The sequence below is a fragment of the Bactrocera latifrons genome, unplaced genomic scaffold (genome assembly GCF_001853355.1).
Source record: "Bactrocera latifrons isolate USDA-ARS-PBARC rearing strain unplaced genomic scaffold, ASM185335v1 scaffold_288, whole genome shotgun sequence".
Classification (NCBI taxonomy): Eukaryota; Metazoa; Arthropoda; class Insecta; order Diptera; family Tephritidae; genus Bactrocera; species Bactrocera latifrons.
In genome coordinates, this window is record NW_017536496.1 from 280978 (window position 1) to 294917 (window position 13940).

General features: G+C 34.7%; 1 protein-coding gene and 1 pseudogene across 2 annotated transcripts in view; one reads left to right on the forward strand and one right to left on the reverse strand.

Moving 5' to 3' along the window:
* Nucleotides 1-13940, forward strand: part of LOC108970162 — a 113601-nt gene that overhangs the window by 77471 nt on the left and 22190 nt on the right. The window lies entirely within an intron of this gene.
* On the reverse strand, nucleotides 3479-4519 carry LOC108970163 (annotated as a pseudogene).

Consider the following 13940-nt stretch of genomic DNA (forward strand, 5'->3'; position numbering starts at 1 on the left):
ATTTTTCATTTTACGCCGTTTGTAGAAAAGTTTCTCATTTTWTTTGAATTTTGATTACCATTGATCTGTGTACATAAATAATTAAAATTTATTTATGAATATTTTGATTTTTGGAGAAAATGAGAGGCATGTGTATAAGTTCGAAATTGTAATATCACGATGTGCTTTGTCGAATTTATACTTACTTAAGCTACGAAAGTTGGCAAACTAAATGCCTTATGAATTTCTACAAGATATACATATATTTTGATGATATTTCATTTACCACCTTCAAGTTGTTGTTGAATATTTGATTAACTGCCTCATTCGCCGATTTTTGGTCTACTTTCTGGCGGGTTTTACTGAAGATATAGTAGATCCAAGTCTAATGGATACTGTTAACGACTAATTCTTTCATTAATATATGCTTGTATTATGTATTATAAGGAAGACGCCTTAATTRTAATCAATATATTCACAATAATATAAACATACTTTACTTGATAATCCGCTCTTTTTAATATTTAATAAATCTTCTAGATACTCGAAAGATATTGCTTATTCATTTATCAGGGTACCGAAATTCTATTTTCGGAGAATGCACTTTCGTTTCTTTCTCTCTCCACTCTTTTTTTCTTATTCTATATCTCTTTATTTTCTCCTCGTTCCTTCTATTTATAGAATTTTTTTTGCCTAGAAAGACTACTACTAAGGTACATACTTGGTACTGTAAACTAGTTTATGAATCCTTTCCTTTAGTCAAACCATTATCTTCGGTTAAATTTATCGGTGCTTGAACTTAGTATACAACACTCTTTCCAGGATATGCAACACAAGTGACCTTAGCAATTATATTCACATAACTATGGTTGCCACTTGGACCAGAATCCATAATGACAACTTTTGGAATACACCTTTTCTATAAGTTGGCTGTAAGGAATGCTTATGAAAATTATTTGCATTGGAAAAAAAGTGTTGCATATTTTTCGGTAGCATTTAAAAAGTTATTATTTTAGTTATAGTTAGGTCTCAGGGAGGTATTGAATCGATTAAACCTTATTTTTTTACAAAATACATAAAAGATTCTCCCTGAATTTTAACTATATTTAATATATATTTTTGGTAAAAAKTCAACTATAARCACCGAGTTCACATATTCAGTACCTAGGGGCTTGAACAGTTTTGGTTTGATTTGCGCAATTTATAGACATAAGGTGGCTCATCTCAAATGCAATTTTTTATCCTGTTATAGTAAATCGTTCTTGAAACTTGAAAGTAAAAGTTTCAAGTGTAATTTAAATTTATATGTTATATGGGAATTAGGTGTGAGTTTGGTCCACCATAAAGATGTCAGAGGAATGTCACGTAWAAAATTTGGTTGATATCGGTTTGGGCCGATCTTAAGATAYGCGATTTCACCTAAAAGTGGGCGGTGCCGCGGCCATCGTCCAATTTTGACTCTACTAAAGCTATTATTATTGTTATTGTTTTATTGCGCTTATTGTAGTTATATGGGGAGCGAGCGGGGTTACCATCCGGTTGTATCCATTTTAACACTGTCGGTAGGAATACTTATGATATTTGCGATAATAGACTTGAGTTGTTGTTCCTTAAGTGATTTAAGAAATATTTTAATTAGAGGAYGGGGCCACGCCCTCTTTTTCAATATTCTTTACCCACAAATGTCCCTGCCCCTGCGATCTCCTGTGCCAAATTAGAGTTTATATCTTAATTTAGTGTTTAATTATGGTACTTTATGGGCGTGCCAGTTATCCAATTACGTCCATCTACGACCTCATACTTTGTTTTAATCAAGCATACCAAGTTTAATTAAGATATATTAACWTTACTCGAGTTACAGCTCGGATGGATGGACGGACAGATAGACAGTCAMCGGATTTCAACTTGTCTCGTCATCTTAAATATTTATATGTATATAATTCTATATCTGTCTCGATTAGTTTTATATGATATATACAAYCGTTAGGTGAATAACTGTGGCGATAAGTCTAAAATAACAATGCAAATACATACCACTATAGGAAATCAGGGTGAAAGACGAAAACGTGAGTTTCGCGTTCATTCAGTGTCCTTACAAGATTATCCACACTATGCGCTCACCGTAGCAAAGATATAAAATTAATTTATCTGACTTACAAAAATATGCTTTAGGGTTGTTCCACTTTACATTTATTTATCTGTTGCAAATAAAATAAAATAWATTATTGAAATGATATTASTTTATTGAATAGTTTAAAGAAAGAAATTTTTGGTAAACTAACGGTACTCTTAAGAAGTTTAGTATTAAAAAAATCATAAAAGGAATGATACTAAATATAAATTTTAAGAACAACCTATGTTTAACAGTCTTTGAAATTATGTTTAGTATGAATCTTCGAAATACATGATATCTAAATACGAAATTTTATATCTAATTCAATAAAATTATATTGAAAGAAATATGTTAATACTTATATGTAGTTACATTTAAAAAAAAAAAGTATCTAATTGTGCTCATATAACTGTATTATTTTTAAATATTCATAACGAATCAGATATTTATGTACATTCTTGGCATACACATCGAAATACACGTAGTTGGACACATTAAAAATGTTACATTCATCTTCGTGTCAGGCAGATCTCGACAAAAAGCATCCATGTTTGCAGGCGTTTTCTTGTTTTGTGTCATATGTGTGTGCACAACTCAATGTACTTATGTGTGTGTTTGTATGCTTTGGCGCACTCTCCGTTATTGTGTTTATAGGCAAAAAGCCGCCGGTGCAGAAAATGCAATTTATTTTTCTTGTATTGTAAGCTATCTCATGCGCACAGAACTACAATTGTAATTCTAAGTGAAAACACACACACAAAAATGGGGAAAGGCGTATGAAGCAAAACACAGCGTGTACTCATTTCATGCTTTTTTCATTCCATGCATTTCTGCTGCGGCGACAGCSTGTGCACCTGTAAGCTTAAAGCATGAATATGTGAGCGTTGGGAAAAATGAGTGTAGAAATGGTGAAACTCGCAGTTAAAGATATTAAAGATATTAATAGTAGTACGACGGTTTTGGAAAGTATTTATAAACTTTATTTAAACTCATAATATTGGACCCACAAAAATTGTTATAGAAAGCAAAAACAAATAAAACTAACAAAAAATCAACAAGAAACTATTAGTTTACCCCAGATAACTTAATCTTAACTAAAGCGGTGACTTGGACAAACAGTCAGAGCGACGAGCAACTGGTTCCAAGATTCTGATTTTGTTCGACTAAAACTATTATACTCTATTCAACGTGTTGCGAGGTTTAGTATGATTAGTGATGCATTTGAATATATATAATATATAATATATTTGGATATTGATTTCCTTGACTCAGTGATTAAGTATGTTATTAGTTACAATATTCATAAAAACATAATATAATCAGTCAAAATTAATGACCATTTTAGCCATATCTATTCAAATTGCTCAACCTCAGGCGCCGTCGAAGTCAATCATGGTTTGGCCGTATCATCATTTGCGCAAATAATAAAGATTCCTCAAACTTTATGCTATTCCAATTCACACCATCTCTAGCAGACCCGTAGACCCCATTTAAATGACTGAAAACTAAAGCATGAATGTCCAGAATGCTAATAATTATGATTTATTTACCTATCATAGCAATTTCCAAACCACCAAGCTCCTTTAAAATGCATCGCACAATTTGCTTCATCAACAGCATCATCATTATCCCGATCATACGTTGAAAACTTCTTTCCTAAATGCTTAGTTAAGGAATCACCAGCGGTGCCACTGTAATAATCCAATATCTTCAAAACATAGTCCTCTGACTCATCCCCAATAAGAACCTCTGAATATTTTGCGTAGTAGTCTGAACCATTATATGACCTCATTTGAATATACAACTCTTATTGGCAGCTGCTAGTGAGTGCGTGTAAATTTTTCAAGCCAATCCAATAGTTTTCCATTAAGTCACCAAATCCTTCCTTATAGTCATGCCAATTTTTATAAAATGGATTATGGATTACTATCCATCCCCAATAATCCACGTCCTCTTCACAAAATATTTTGAGGTCTGTGATATTAATTTTTTCTAGCTTGTTTTGTAAATGCCACTTTTCATGGTGAAAGCTGCTGCTTCTGTACAACTAGACGGTTTGGATATGCTGAAAAAACGTTACTAAGTATGAGTACTATTCCAAATATATCGATAGCCACTTAATAATTGAAGAGCCTTAACATCATAATACAAGTAAAGAGCTTATAGAAAAATAAGCATTTTAAAAGATGCAGAAATAGCTTTACCGATTCGGAAAAAATTGCTTTTCGATTTCGGAAGTTTTAGTGTCGATTTTTTTTTTTCACTATTCACATTTTCCACAACGTGATCATTAACGGCTTCTGTTTGCACAACCCCTTTGCAATTGCATTCGCACACTTTGCTTGTTTCATTACACTGACCAAAGCAAAGTTTTAATGAAAAAATTAAAATATAATGTACCAAAATAATGATAACAMAGCGAAACATTTTCCACTTATTTTGTGTCTAAATTTAATACTGTAAAGTGAATTACTTTAAAATTGTGATGTATGGAAAGTACGCTTCGTATCTTAGTTTGTAGCTTAGTTGTAGCATTTTATTGGCCTAGCAATGATCGGTCCACCCGCAATGCCAACCTCACTTAGCTATCAAGCACAACTTGTACGAGTACGAAGAKTAATCAATATATCTTACTTCTTACTCAAGTTATCGCTTACACGGACGGGCATACAGTCAATCTACCCGAAATAAACTCCTATAATATGTAAATATAACTCTACATCTATGTAACTCGATTATAAACCAATATACTCTGTAGCAACATGTTGCGAGCGTAGAAAAATGTTGCGTAAGAATTCAATACTGCTTATTTTACAAAGCCGTAAATAGATTACAATCATACCTATTTAGTATTATTGTCAATTTATACTATAAGTGAAATAATTTCATACTTTCATAGTTTCATTACTGCATTTTGCATTATGTCCAAGAATCTATCTCATTTATTCAGAGAAGAAAAATTTGAAACAAGCTCAACCAAAGAGGTTAAATTTAATATTATGGATATATGTAAGAGGAAAGATTCAAACATAGAATGCGTAATCACTATTCTCTGGATATAGAGTTTAGATAGAGTTCTAATCTAATTCTTCTGAAATTAATTTGAAAGTCGGAAAACACTCCTTAGAAAATATAGAGGCTAGTGGAAAGTTTGAACTGACTGCATTAACTTTTGCCATTACTCAAATATATTTGCGAACATTTTTATGAAGCTCGCCCTCACGATGAACAACATATTCGACTTAAAGTCGATTAGAATAACAAAAATTTTAAATTATTATATGTGTATAGTATATATGGTATGTAAATCGATGCTGACGGTAGTTGTGAATGACGATTAAATAAATGACCTAGTAAATAAGAATATTATTGATTAACACAAGCGTGTTCGCTCATAACAAAAGGGTTTATTTAAATTGTATCTCTCCAGCGGAGTGGAGATCTTCCACTTATTCCAACTCCACTGGCGGATACTTTCAAAACTGGAGTATTCAACTGGACAAATTGATCTAGCCAGCAGAGTCACTGCCTCTTGACTCGCTGAATGTCAGTCTCATATAGCTCATTGTTCCGTCACTATCCGTAATCGCCGTTGTCAAGTTGCGCAATATACACCTCCAGTTCACAGCACAGTCACTAGTGCAGGTTTTCTAAACCGAGCAGATAGTTTTCCCTAAATTCTCTAAATCCTTCCTTAATATCTATTAAACTCTACCATTTTGACGACGTTGGATGACTATCCTCCTTCAAAATCCACATTCTCTGCACAAAATACCTTGAAGTAGGAAATATTAAGCGCTTCTAAATGAATTTGGAAATCTAACTCTGCAAATTGTTTGATGGTTTATGCGAACATGTCATAAAAGTGCTTTGTTTCRGAAATATTAGGTATTTAATACAAAAAGTAATACATTATTTTCTGAGAAGAAAAGGACTTTGTGTTGCAAGTACAAAATTTTTAGTTGCTACTCCATCCCTCCGCCTGGTCTATGTCCATATACAACTTGGTGGGAAAAAAACCCTGAACTACACCTTTGTCCCGTTTTTAGCCATGACATCAGAATATTAAAAGATTACAAAATTTCTTCTGCACAAAACTATTATACCTTTTAAGAGTTTACTACATGCTTCAAAAACTAATATTAAACCCGAAACAAATTAATATTCTTCATATTAAGCACATGTAACAACAACTGTATACATAAACCGTTTTTGGTGATGTAGTTTTTATTTTACTTCTTTAAATAAAAAAGTAATTAAGGATATATGTATAGTATRTAGATGCAAATTTTTGAAATATTCTTGTGGAATTTTCCGTTTATCACCAGAACCTACCATTCATAAAATAACGTCTTTGAAAAGCTGCCAATTAGCTTAAGCTAAAAACTGTAGCAGCCTACTTAAAAGATCCAAAGTAGCTTTCACAAAATTCTCGAATGTCTTTTTCTCGCAGAGATCTAACGTGACTTTCATAAAAAGCAAAACCTCATCGCCACACAAAGTGAGATCAATGCCATTTCTAGATAACCATTTAATCCAACTTTTATGGCTACAAATCCGCAAAAAAGACAAAAATTAATTTTAAAAGTAATATCACAAGAAAAGCCGCCACTTTCACGCAAAACGGAAGTGAAGAAATTATGTATGAAGAGCAGWCCATTTTCGTTCAAGTCAAATTCCGTGTAAATGAAACTTCTTAACGAGACACTGACTCAAGTGCAATGGGTAATTTAATATTCTGAATGTTATAACTCACACTTGTTTGTTTTAAAAAAATAGCAGCGTAAACTTAGCCGCTAATTAGACGTTAAATTTTAATATCGAAAGACATGCTGAATAACCATGGAAACTGCGTGGCTGGGTGGGTGCCACGTATCAGATATTCACCTCTCTATGTAAGTATGTGTGCTTAGTTAATAAGTAACCCTCCTTTCCCCCTACTCGTTAGTATGCACATCAGTTATTGCTTTTTTTGCTGTATCTGCATGTTGGCTTTAATATGTGCGTATCCCTGAAYATACACACAAATGTACTTATACACGAAAATTCTCTCCGTCCCCAACCTTACTACAAACACGCAAATGCAAAGTTAAATTTAAGCCAAGGCACAGCCRTAGGTAGACATTGTTAAAAGTATTTTTTTGTTGCCGCACACTTATTAAGAGGAAAGCGTACACTTAATGGCTCACCTACGGTTAACAAATAAAGACAAACCTTCACACATATGTGTGTTTGTGCGCCAGATGTGAATGACTTTTGTTGTAATGTTTCTGTTTGTTGTGTAATATATAGCTGTTTCTGCTTATGATTTTGGTTTTTSTTTGTTTTTCATTTTGTTCACAACATCGGCCGCAAATGGATTTTCACCCTCCGCGACAGCGCATTGAGCAGCAGCGGCTCTCACCTGCAGTATCTGCACGCCCCCGCAGATAACTATACGAGTATATGCCTTTTATCTATGTGTTGCCGCTATGTGCCGTATATATTTAGTGCTCTGTATTTGCCTGTCCTTTTTGTCGCCCTTCTAACGCCCACTGCCATTTCGAATGCCTTGCTGTTTGTGGCGCTTTGTTTATCCTTTGGGTATAATTTTGTTGCCGCGTTTGATAAGAAAAGTGGCTGAGTTTCCTTATTCCATTTTTGTTGTTTAAATTTTTTTTTTTATAGACATGTGAGTGTGTTGATGAAATTTATGCGAAATTTTTCCTCTATTTTATGTGTGCACACACACTCYACTTACTTTGCTCATTGCTATCTCTGCCTCCGTTGCTGTTGTTACTGATGATATTTTCATCTGTTTGTTGAACAACAGGCAAGAAAAAAGTTAAAATTACTCAAAAGCGAAATGTGCAAAGTTTCATGTTACTGAAACAATATAATCCCGTTTCGGCTACATGATTTGCGCTTTCTTTTTTGTTATCGCCTATTTCAACTGCGAGCATAATCGCACATTTGAAGGTAGCGTACGGGAAACTCAAGTCTGCGAAAGTGATTTATTTTATTTTCTTTACCCACCATCCGTTAAACCCTTAGCTTACCGTGTAGCTGCAACAATTGGGCGCGTGTAATCGAATTTAAGCAGTCGTTCGAAACTTTTCCATTAAAACGGAAATTTCGGAAACAATATGCGTTCATATTTACTAATTTATAGCTACCATATACTTACTCCATCTGCTCCTGCATATTTACATTTATTAAACTCCGGCATATTGCCTGTCATGGCCTGGCAAGTGCCCTGTGTAATCGATATCCATTTTGTCTGGCGTCCAGCAAGTGGCTTCTGCATGCCTTCTGGCTTCCAGTGCGAGCTCCGAGTTCAAATGGCAGTTTGGTATGCAACTTTTCACGAATATTTCGACTTGCGTAAATAATATCAGCATTCATTAGCATGCCCACACTCCCCTTCATCTGATCTACTGACCTCTGCGCTGCTGCTGCGTTCATTACAACACTACAAATTTGCTTTAAATAAATTTGAAACTTCAATCACGTGGGAGAGTTGCACCGGTCACCTCATTTTGCCGCAATTTACACGTTTGCACAGTGGCGTTTCATCTATCTTATTGTACGGTACATATTGTATTGGCATGCACTCCTTTAGTTACTTCGTAGCAAATTCATTGTATTTCGCATACCGTAGCTAAGGTATAAGTGCATTCCACCTCATAAAAGTTCAACTGTAATTGGACCCTACGGAAATTATACGAGACTATCTTTCATCATACTTAATTTTCGCATTGCTTTGTGTGCGGACACTTGGCATAGCACGGTTGATTGCTTTGTGCATCCTTTTCTGTATTTTGTATTACTGTGTGTTTGGCTTACACTTTACAACTCTTCACAAGTTGCAAGTTTACTCCCACTGGTTGGCGTTTTGCCACATCTGCTGAATGTGTGTGTGATATTTCAGTGGTAAGTGTTCATAAACTGCTGTTTTAGTACTCAGCTAACTGCTTTAAAGTGTAAATATCTTTTGTTATGAGGAATTAAGTGGATACTTATATTAGATGCTGTGTTGAAATAACTCTGATATGAAGGTTAATTAAGCATTTTATAGCGGTCAGTTATTGCGTACATAAAGATGTCMACTTTTTCGGAAGTTTTGAGGCAASAGTCCGAGGTTAATTTAAAGCRTATATTTGGAGAAGGTATTCGTTTCTCCAGTTTCCTCTAGAACGTGCCGATTAYTTGCTTTATCATGAGCTCAAATTTGACTGACTCAATGAGAGGAAAAATATGTTTGAAATTTTGATATTTTTCGTGGTGAATTTTACCAKCTCCCGAGCCAAGCAAAATTTTTACAACTTATAAATTCAAGTATTAGCGATTTGAAAAAAAAAAATGCATATATAACATGTACTTAAAAAATATTTTATTAAATCGGAATTATGACTTTATTTATGTATCTTACTATTTATTCCATTCAATACAGTAATTCTACTTTAATAAGCAAATTGTTTTTTTTTTGTGTTTTATTTTTATTTATTTAGGCAAAAAGTAAAAGTAATAACAAAAAAATATTTAATAAACTTTWAATCAATAATATGATCTCTAGAGCAGTCGCTTCATTGAAAWAAATTCTAACACTKCTTGAGGTTGAATTTATACTTTTAAAAAAAYATAAACTTCSAYAAATCTTTTCAATTTGCTGGAAGACACCCTTAAAAGATATTCAACTCGTCACATATACAAATATTACCGTTTGCCACATAGGCTAATTTGAGGCTAGCGRCGAATTTAGAAGTTGGAAAACGAAGCTGAAGCATCTGATTTCAACAACGAAGAGAGTAAAAGCATAGAAGGTTGTTCATTGTAAAAACCGTTTCAAGATAATCCATGATGCACCATTATTTTTTTGAATCCACTCGTATTCAATATCGTAAGTGAACAACACTCAGAATAATCAATTTGGGCGTTTATGAGATATGAGGMCTTTCGCGTGTTAAATTTTTTCAGTGTGATGTGCCCAATACTTTTCCTTCATACATACCTTTAGAATAACAATTATTTCAAATTACTAAATCTTATCCTAATCAGAATAAAATGTTGCTTTTTGTAGGTTAAAAGAAAAATTATTTTTTTAAATTAATTAATAGGAAAGAGTAGGTTAGGTTCGGTTACTCTGGTAGGCGCATAGACCAGTTTGGTCCTTTGCGATACCAGATGGATTTATTTGCTAGGTCTAAGAGGTGTGGTCATTATTTAAGATGCTTACGCTTGACGTGAATTAAAATAGAATCTGCGGCCTCACTATCGATACCTCCTCCGGTGGTAGTTTTGCCAATACGGGACAAGTGCATAAGAGATGCTCTATTGTTTCCCTGGAACCCAACTCTAGACATTTCCTGCAGTCTTCTCGACCTGTTAGCCCCAGTCTGAGGGCGTGCGCCACCACAATCATGTTCCCACAGTCTCTTCTATCGAATGCCAATACGAATTTTGTGTATTTCCGATCTACCGTTTTGCAAATGACTTTTGCAGTTTTGCACCAAAGTAACTTGTTCCATCGGATTTTGACAAAGTAGTTYTTTTCCAATGTTGCTTACGTTTTCGGATGTTAGCCGCACACCATTTTTGGCAACTATTCTCGTACACTATTTCATTACCCTCGATACCTTTGTKKCCTGGCACCCASTAGAAGTGAAGTCACTTACTTCTGTCAAGACTTTCCACTGCTGCCCTGCTTGCCATWAGTAGAATTTAGTATATTTTACGATGAATAAACCACCGATGGCTATAAAAAATAGCAATCTATATATTTATCTTAAACCAATATCACATAAGAGCAGGTATAGTAATCATTACTTTTCAATTTTGATTAGCCCAAGTAATCAATAGAGAGTGCAATGTTTTGTGAAATATAATACCGATATTTGCATTCGGTATGTTGAACCTTTCGTCTCTTCTTAAAGTCAGATTCAGTCACAGTGCGTTACTTTCGTGTCTTCTATGCTTTTCTCTAACACGTTACTCACCTACATCATCTGTCGTTACATGCCTGCAACCTGACTGTAATAAAGGTAATATGGGTATGTAGCTCACGCTTTTGTAATTTATTTTCCCCCCATTTTTGCTGGTTCGGCTTCCTTTTTCGACGCTTCTCACATTTGTTTGTTAATTAATTTTCTTCGGTTGCATACAACTTTCACTTCGTCGAAGGACGCTTTGCCAAATGAAACTTTGCACTTTCACCACCCAAACGCAGCTCCACCGTTATAGCGGGTTCACTCACACTTGTTTAGCTTCAATTACATTTAAAAGGTAACTGCAAGGTGTAGCGGTAACTCAATACACATCCGTACATGTATAATATATGTTACCTGAGCGTGCATTAGTTTTTCTGATTACTATTGCGTTCGGTGCGAAATGCTAAACACACCATTGTAAATATGGGGTGGCACTAACTTTGGCCATAATAATAAAGGTTGATTTGTGACTGTAATTATTAGCTGGACGAAGCCAAACTTAGTTTTCCTCTTTTTATTGTACATTTGTATTTAAATATTTGAACTGAGTGAGTTGAAATACGAGCTTTTTTGGTGTCACACAGGGCAACCGCAAAACTTTTTAGTTAGTGCATAAACTAGTTTAATTGGAAATTAGTGTAATGTTTTAGAATTTATTCCGTGAAAACTGTGTATAAAGATTTTCTTGGTAATTGAGGGCTAACATTTTTATATAAAAATTTAATAATTATAATATTAATGGTGCCATTAAACAGTAATTAGAAACACAAATACTCAGTTAATTTAAAATTCCGTATATATTTTTCTTAGAATACAAACCAATGGTTGAACCTATAAATTTTTAGAAAAACTTTGAACTACGGTCACATACTTTTACCTAACCTAACTCATCAAACTTTTTTTTGTTATGGGGRAACGATATGAAGCCTTTGGACATCTAACTAGCATTATATAATACATTGGTGGGTCGGTTAAAAGTACGGATTGTCTTATATTCTCCTAATGTCATTCTTGCCTCTAAGATTACTAATGTAGAAAGAAAATTTTTTTTTAGGATTGTCTCCCTTTTTGAGTAATAAAAAATGAGCCGAAATTATATTCGTAATTGGCTCTGCATGACACCTTCATCTCCACACATTTGTTTGAGGCTAATTTAAATATTACTAAYATATCTTTGATATTTCACAAAACCTCATAGTTTCATTGCTAAAACCACAACGTCTGAGCTTACCAGTTTAACTCAAATATTTCAACGTCTGTCGGCTTTATTGAAAATTGATTATCCGTTCAACCATTGCGATCAAATTCTATGCGGATATGTTTAATAAAATCCCATAAAAGGCGCAAAACCCACTAGACAAGAGTTTCAGCTTTCAGCAATGMTTTTTGGTTTACACTTTGAAGTTCAATAAAATTTATAACCTCACAGATAARCTACAAAGGCCACGGCAAAGGATCAAAGGCATGAGCAATGAGTAGCTGAATGCTCACAAACACACCGAAATTTCACTACAACCGCACGGCAGTGGGCGTTGCGTCCGGCGTTTGGACACGCATTTGCCCAACAACTAGGAATCAACATTGGGTTGTGCTATGCAGCTGTTTGTTGCTGCCGCATTGTTATGCAGGATTCGTGGTTAAGTAAAGTTGTTATTTGTTGTACTTTCTGCTCATCTATACGGAGTTGGAGTGTGAAAATTGAGCAAAATCCCCATAAGTATTGTTAACAGATTGATTTAGACGATATGCTAAAACCATTTGTCCATAAACGGAAAACAACAGCAGCGAAGAGCCAACAGAAAACGGCTGCCAAAAGAACAGCAACAGATAAGTAATATAATAACAACAACAATGATGCTGTTGATGGCAGTAAAGACAGCAACATGTCAGTCTGTATACACACACATTTATATATAGAGCTATCTATTTAGTGTATCAGAAGCCAAAACGCAAAATTCAATGAAAAATGAGCACACCAAAACCAAAAAAAAAGAAACCGATGAACGATGTTAAACTCCAAAAGATAAGCCAAATATGCATTGAGCGTTGTGCTGTGCGCTCGACTTGGTCCCTTTGAGTGGCGCACAAGAGGTTACCTGCGGGTTATCGCTGGGATTCATCGGCCCCGCTGCAGTTAGTTCAATGTCCGTCGCTACAGTCGCCTGAAGAAATTCCATACATTCATTTTATACGGTTGTTGTTGTTGCGGATGTMGGATGTCGCTACCATGATGCGCAATTATTTTTCAATAAACAAACAATAAACTTACAGCCGGGCTCTACCGGCTATAAACGATAAATCGATTGCAGGCGAAAGCAAGCGCTTTCTTCACTCCAAATCTCCGCTTTTGCTCATCGCATGTTTTGCCTACCGCGCTGGATTGCTAAGTATTTGTGGGTTTACGGTAATTTGTCGTATTTCCAACGCTCATTTGTCTGACATCGTGGACCTACCTACAGATGTAGACGCCACAAGACCAGCATAGATTATCCGTTATCAAGCACGCTTCAGCTTATATCGTTTRTCAATGATTTCATAGCTGCTGCTTTTTTGCGTTTGTGCTCACTGCAAGTTGCTGTAAGCAGTTCTTACTCATTTCCTGCTGTTTTCTGTCGATTATTAATTGTTTTCAATTTATTGCCAAACATTAAGTGTAGTTTTGTGTGCTGATATATGTATGTGTATTTGAACGGCCTTCCGTTGAATGCTTATCGAGTGTCTTTCACTTCTTCCGTTTTCAATTGTCTCCAATCCATGCTTTCTTGCAGCGTAGGTCACTTAATTATGTTTGTCGAATGGCTTGTCGTACTGTTTGTCAACACAAAGTTATCACGTGCTACGTATAAATGTTCAGTTTTTATGAGTTTGTGCGTACTTATATG